Raw genomic sequence first — 8,168 nt, 5'->3', positions numbered from 1 at the left:
AATTGCGTGCCTTTCTGTACACCGATGAAATATCGAGAGAAAGAGAGAGAAAGACGTGAGCATGTTTAAGGAAGCGCGAGCGTATAATAAGGCCAACCACGTGTTGGAGCATTTATGGTCGAAATTTACATTTTTATATCCAGCAAACGTTTAAGAATACCGTGGTAACATTGCGGAAATACGTGTCCGATGTTTTACGAACGTGTTACTATTTCCCTCCATCTCAGATTTCTATTCGCACTCTTACAATCGGCATCGTGTTTAACGTCAAACGTAGCCCATTTGAACTGTGAACGTCTTATATTTGCTTACGTCTAATGCGAGCTAATGGTTCGTATTGCTCGAATGCAGGATGACAGCTGCAGGAAGATGTCCACCTGCGATTCGCTATTAATCTCGTGAAAATGATGCAACGAGAGATTTATCGATGTTTCCTCTCTCAGCGCTATAACTTTAATTCTACTTGTTTCACGTGCATTTTCGTAGAGATTTTTTTTTCCTCCGTATTTTCACAAATCGACGAACAGTAACAAATTTTATTTATGCGGGAACTCGAAGGATTAATATTAACTTATTCGCAAATAAAATGGGAGCGGGTTAATTAAGAGCCGAGCTCTGTAAACGCGGTGCGCGAATTTTCTTCTTTCTTGTTAAATACTTATTGAGTTTGTACATTTCGATCCTGATTTCGTAACGTCAGCAACTGTCGAATAAAATAAATTTTATGAAACGTGAATTAATTATTGGACTCTTATACAAGTATATATAATTCGGAGTATAGATTAAAATTGCAAGGAAGAAAGTATATATACATAAAATTTGATTAAATTGTACAATGTATTTCTGAATGAGAGTTTCTAGAGTCCAATAATCTATGCTTCATAAGATTTATTTGATTCTGCATTTGACAGTTGCTGATGATGCGAAATCAGGATCGAAAAAGGTATGAATTCAAAATAAATAAATTTTTAATAAGAAGGAAGAAAATTTGCGCATCATTTATAGCTTGTTCAGCTCTTAATTAGCCAGTTCCTATTTTATTTGTGAATATTTTATAAGGTCGAAATCTCTTACTTTAATTTGTAATATAAACTTAATTTTTGATCCAAATATTAATGAATCTTCAATTTATTTGATACATTGATAACATTAATGGATGGGTACTACTCTCTATTTTCGGCAATTGCTCTTTAACTTGTGTTTATATTAAAAAAAAAAAAAAAAGAGAAAGAGAATGTTGCTATAACAATATTAGAAAATAATGTCCATGCGATGTATCGATTGTTATCACGCATTGTTTAATGTTCTCATCAAACTATCTTGTCACGTAGTCTTTGAGGGATCGTTATTCATCTTTGAAGATTTTTTCATTGTTCGCGATTCTGGAATATCGATCGAACTGGCTTCTTTAAACATTCATCTCTGTGAGAGAAATCGCATATACGTAACTATACTTTTAATAATGTCATACGGGTCCTAACTTAATTGTTGTCTCACACACACATACAGGAAAAAGCTACCTTACAGAAATATCAAAAGTCTTGCAAAGACAACGAGCGAGCAGGCACCGTTGATCCTTCCTAGATGCATAAGGAGACATATCATATTTTCATTGCACCCCTAAAAAGACACGCGCTACTCTCGCGTACTCTCTCTTTCTATCGCGACGCAATGACAGGAGAGAAAAGCGAAGAGACGAGTGTCGAGATGGCTCATATTTAATTAGCTTAAGCTTGTACCGACAGGAGATGGAACGAGCGCACGATGGGCAGGAGGCGAAATTTCTGATTGATTAGTTGATTCAAATCTTGTTTTCTTATTACATGAAACTATATTATTAACATATGTCTGTATTATACGACACATTTCATCTACGAGTCTATTTATTCAAATGATGAAACCTGATGAGTCTGATGACAATGATAGCATGTTTAGTATAAGAGACGAAAATAGAAAACTGGATAGCAGGCACTTCTGAGTCGAAGAATAAATGACCGTAACTAGTTGATGAAATCAAAAAGAAATAATGACATTTCTTTAACCACAGCGATCCCTGCCCATCTATGTGACGTTCCTTATATTTAGATTAAGATAGTATAATTTATCAGTAACACGTATTTCTTAAGCATACTCTTAATGACTATTGTATCTCAGTCGCAGCGAGAAACGCGGTCGATTTCTAGAACGTCTTACGAAAACGTACTTGACGAAATTATTTATACACAATTGAATTTTATCTCCAAGTTTGAGAAGATTTTATTCGCGGTATATCAATATAATAATAATAATTCTTTGCCCTACTTGTGCGAGAAACGTTCGAGAAATCGATCGTCAAACAGTACCAAAAGTAATTGTTCCGTATATTTAGCAAAGCCGCGAGTTGTTTTTAAATATAACGATAAACCTGTATATGTGTGTGTGTGTCTGTATGTGTGTATGGGAATTTTATGGAGGAGACACGTATTACGGTAACGCAAATATTCAGCTGGTACAAGAACTTTTCTTCGTGCAACATATATATGTTGCGAATAATTCAAATTCCAAAATAATCGTAGAATGAATTGATTCTCCGAGAAGAAATAATTTGCGGAAAATACACAGTTTTCCTCTTCTTTCGAGGAAAAAATTAACGTGCTCTCGTCTTTTTTTTTTTTTTTAATAAACCGTGTCATCTTTAATCGGTGCCTGAAAGCGACCACGCTCTGTACTTGCACGTATATCTTACACGAATATATACAGCGATATAATTTTTTTTTTCTGAACCTCTGCTTGTGCGAACCGTGTAAAAATATTTACAGTTGCGCAGAGATTTTTTTTTAACAGCGAATATAACGAAAGAAAGAGAGTAATGTAATATTTTTCCGCATACAATCGCTGAAATAGCTGTAATTCCGTCACGCTAATGTCAATCTTGACACAAGGTCAACGCGCTCACAACTTGCGAAAAGCTCGCCACCCAACGATAATCATATCAAGTGACCTGACGATAGAGGCTTATTTTTCATATTCCCGCAAAACGCAAGGACCGAGTCGCAGCGAGTTAAAAAAAAAATACAGAAACATTACAATCCAATCAAACACCGCCCGCGTTTCGTAGAGAGTAGAAGACACACGACTGGATTATCAGTCACATTTATATTCCAAGTAGAATTGAATACTTCGCTTATCTCTCAGTCACAGAATATAAAAAAAGAAAGAGACAAATGTTTCCAAACTATTATACCTTCCTAAAAAATCGCAGATTCTTCGATGTGAAATGGAAGTAATTAAGATTGAAAAACTGAAAGATTTTTCTTTCAAACTTTACACTGTATTATTTTCAATTAATGTGTCTCTATATATAGCTGCGAAAATTAATTTGCTTTGTTAAAAAATTAATACGACGTTTAACAATCAAAATATAAAATGTTGCAAATTGAAAATTTTTATCAACAATAATTTTTACCAGTTTTAGCTGAAAAAAAAAGATTGAATCTGAATTATTCTAAGAATCTGTCGATGAAAGAAACGGCGATATAGTTCTGGAATACATCCTGTATAGAAAGACTTTGTTACACATATCCGAAGAAAAAAAATGCTACATATTATTTGATATCATATAATTTTGTAGCATTATAGATTGTTCGACACTTTCGTGAAGAAAAAAATGATTTAGAATTCTATAAATATGTAAGAGCGATATATATTTCCGATCTCATTGCGTGTATCCGTTTCTATCGAACATTATTCCCTTATCGTGTGAATATAAATCTTCGAAAGACAGTGTTGAAGTAGTAGAGGTGTAACATTTTGGGAATTCGATAGAGCTATCAATTTATGTGCACGACTTATCGTCAACGATCGATTGATATCATTTTAGGGACTCGAGATAATTAACTGCGTAAAGATGCGTGAAGAGAGAAAGTCGCGTCGCTTCTACCTTGATATAGAATGAATTGTTCTTTCTCGCAATTATTAACGATTGCTTAGATTATTATTAAGATCGGCAGGGAGTTGTCGCTAATTTTTAATTATTTGCCTAACCCATCGCACAAAATAATCAGTGCTGTTACTGCTATGTATTAGTTATTTGATATTTAATTTGTCAATTAGTTATTGTTGTTATTAGTATTGTATTTCTGCTATTACTATTATTATAATTATTATTGATATCGATTATAGTTATGATTATTATTTGCATTATTAATTAATTAATTGATTTATTGTATTAATTGTTATATTGTATCCGCCCCAGCAAAAGGAGAGAATAGGCTTTTACTCATCAGTCTGTGTTTTAAGTGTTTGGAATGTGTGTATCGTGATGCAAGTCACGAAAGAAACTCGAAAGCGTTTTGTAAAAAGCTAAAAACTACTGTACAGACGCAAACACATAACGATGCCAAACATTCTATATCGCTATAGCGCATTACATTATTATTATTACTATTATTATTATTATTATTAATATCTCTATGTGATTATACACCAATATTATTCTTATTAAACGGATTATACACGTTTTTTTCATATAAAACTATCATTGGTTATCATTTTCATTTTCGACTTGTTTCAGGCCGAAATTGTATGGATTTTTTTTTAATAATTTCAAATATTGCGCGTGTATGTGTGAGACTTTTATTTTATTTTTTTAAGAGGATATATTCTTAAATTGGGCAATTTTAATTCCGAAATATTTCTATTTTTGAATCTTTCAATTGTTTTCGATTCTTTCGCGATATTACTTTTTTTAATACGAAAAATATAAAGGGTACCGGTACCCTCAAACAGAATTGCAAATTAAATTAATTTGGTCAGACTAGATTCTCGCTTCTAAAGAAGAGTGATGAAAGAGAAGGGTTCGTGGGGGTTTGAGGGGGAGAGAAAGGGAAGGAATTGGCATGTGAAAGCAACAGGAATGAAAGCGAAAGAAAGGGAACAGAGAAAGCGTAAAATGTGGCGGGAGGGTTGATTCGCTCGCGAATGTACTAGATGAAAGAGAGAGGGAGACGAAAGTGAGGGGAGGAAAAAGGCAGAAAGAGAAGGAAAACAGAGAGAAATACCCAGTCTGCGTGTTCGACAATTTAAGATGGATATGCTCATATCTCATGGTATAGGGCGGCGACGCGGACAGCTTCATTCCCTTTAAACAGACGCGCTCTCGGCTAGCTCGGCTTTAACGAAAAGCCCCCGGTACGTAGAATTTATGGAGGGTTGAAGCCGCGGGCTTTGAAGTATCGAGAATTTCTCTCCCCTTCGGGCTTTTCTCCCCTTCGTCGGCGCGTCTCGCCCCTTTTCTCTTTCTCTCTCTTCTCTCTGACCCTTGCTCTCTTTTGCTCCTTCTCTTCCTCTTTCTCTTTTCTCTATATATCTATAAAAAATTGTTTTATTTCTCTCTTTCCCTGTCCTTTCTCTTTTTTCCATTGTTCTTTTCTGTCGCGATTCTGCCATTAATTCCCATTGTTAAAATCGAATATGTGTCTCTTTCGAATTTGCGTTTTTGTTTCCTCTTTTTCAGATTTAGAATCCTATATATATATTTAAAGTTCTCTATACTTTTTTTTCTCTCTATATATATATATAGTATATTGCGAAATCATTTTTCATAGGTTTCTTCGTGACATCTATTTTTTATCGTACTCATCGTGTCTTAGGAGAAAATATTTCACATAAAGACACGATGAGTACGATAAAAAATAGATGTCACGAAGAAACCTATGAAAAATGATTTCGCAATATACTATATTGTATATATAGTTACTCTAAATGTAGAGTAACTAAAAAAACTCTACGTTTAAGAAGAACAAATTTTCGTTCTTCTTAAACGATTATACTTTCAATCCATTTCTTTTCCCACAGCATCCAACTGCAGCTTCGATTTTTCTCATCTTATATGTATTTGTTTGTTTCATTGTCTGTGTATGCAGCATTTGAGAAAGCTTGGTTTTGCTTCACAATATCGATGCAATAAATAACTGCAAAAAGAAGAGAGATTAGAGAGAGAGAGAGGGGGGGGGCTGCGAGAGATAGCATCCTCAAAATCAATTTGCTCTACGGGATTAAAGTGCCTCAGGATTGTATCGCGTGGGCGGCGACGCAATCACGAGACACCCCTGTGGAAGAATTCCAAAAAAGACGATTGGAATTTATACGTTTCAAACCTATAAATCCCTAATCTTCGCAATCACAGATGAGTTAAAAAACTGTTGGATATTTTTCTCGTTTTTTTCTATTGTGTGCCATTCTTGAGAAAATCATTATCGATTTTAAACTCCTAAAATTGACATATTAGAATCCAATAAGACTTTATATTTGATTCGCATCCAAAGATGACGAAGAAAGATTTAAAGATTTACACGCAATTGATATATGTATATGCATAATATATCGAGATTACGATTGATTTATTATGCGATATTTAGTACATGGTTGCGGTATTACATCAAATTAAAAGATTTGATTTAAAATTTAATTTAATTTTAAAATTAATTTTCTTTTAATTTTAAAATTTTCTTTTCACGTTAATTTTTTAAAATAAAATATAACTTTTAATAAAATATATTGAGTAAATTGAAAGAACAATTATATGACACTACTAGAGAATTCACTTTGTAATATTATTACAAAGTCCTAATCTTCAAAATTAGAAATAATTGAAGTAAAATTTTTCAATTTTCGTATTTTTTTTTAATTGTAAGAATTAAATTTAATTCCGTCAATTAAATGATGAAATTCAAATGACAAAATAGATACATTATAAAAAGCTATTATGATATATTTTACAGAAGAAATCGTCAACAGAAAAATGCAAATGTTCTTTCAAATCAATTCCTAATTTCGAAGATAGAGAAAATTAAATCTCGCAAATTGAATTCCTGTCGATTTTTCTTCTAAGCTGCCTATATTTTCAGAACGTGATCAAGAGGAGTCTAAGATCTAGAGTCGCAAGAGATCTTTGGACGAGATCGTAGATGTAAGATTTATTTTCCGTCGTATGTAACATATAAGATCAATTTAAGGTTTGGGGCCCGTAACGAAATTGCACACTTGACGACGTCGATCGACTTGGATTAATTGCAATAGATAAAAAAGAGGTACTATCGTAATACATTCGAATATTATCTTCACAATCGCGCTGCTTTATTGCCTTCCTCTCTACAAAAAAATGGTCAGCGAGAAATTATGTGAAGGATAACAAGTGTAGGCTGTAAGTTACGTGTACATGTGTATACCAGAACGCAATGTATAAAAAGCAATATTTACCATGCATATACATATATATATACATTATATATATATATATATATATATATATATATATATATATATATTTATATGTATATGTATATGATTGTTACGTACACACTCGTACATATATACGTAAATGATTATACACCCACCCCGTTCCCGATTGTCGGAAATTTGCCATTTTTCAATTGTAAATTACCACTAGGTAGGATGCGCTTTGTAAGGATGCGAGTATTGTCCATATTGTATATATAACGTGTGGCGTGACGAGTGGTACGAACGAAAAACAGCTAAGACATTGTTTAGAAAAAAAGAGTTGTTGTCTAAGGAAAATAATGTGTCTTATATATGTATGGCAAATAGACGATGAGAAGCTCTCACGATATTTCTCGTACTATTAAAAATAACGATTTACGATGTAATAGGTGTGTTCTTCTCGCAGTAGAGGGACTGAAGGTATAATAGTTTGATAATTACTTAAGAGAGAGAGAGAGAGAGAGAGAGAGAGAGAGAGAGAGAGAGAGAGAGAGAGAGAGAGAGAGAGAGAGAGAGAGAGAGAGAGAGAGAGAGAGAGAGAGAGAGAGAGAGAGAGAGAGAGAGAGAGAGAGAGAGAGAAAAAGAGAGAAAGAAATACAGTTACAAAGTCACGAGATATGCTTTGTCTTGTTATAATCAAATACTTTGTATTATGTAGCACAGGTTGTCATTAAACGTGTGAACAAACCTATATCATTAAAATCACTTCAATCAAATTGACATATATTAATCAAAATGTGTGACATCATATATTGCACCCTTGCATATCCTTGTTCTCGCTCTTTAAATGAGGGAGAAGATAACATTAAGGAATCTTCGTTAGAGCGATATGAAAATTTTCCAAAGTTCTTTTTCGCGAAAATAAATTTTATTACCGAAAGACGCGCGCGTTGTATATATATATACAT

This window comes from Prenolepis imparis, unplaced genomic scaffold (genome assembly GCF_030444845.1).
Source record: "Prenolepis imparis isolate NDT839.2.m4 unplaced genomic scaffold, iyPreImpa1.0 SCAF_8, whole genome shotgun sequence".
Classification (NCBI taxonomy): domain Eukaryota; kingdom Metazoa; phylum Arthropoda; class Insecta; order Hymenoptera; family Formicidae; genus Prenolepis; species Prenolepis imparis.
The sequence above is the reverse complement of the archived record's forward strand: the minus strand, read 5'-3'. Positions refer to the sequence as shown.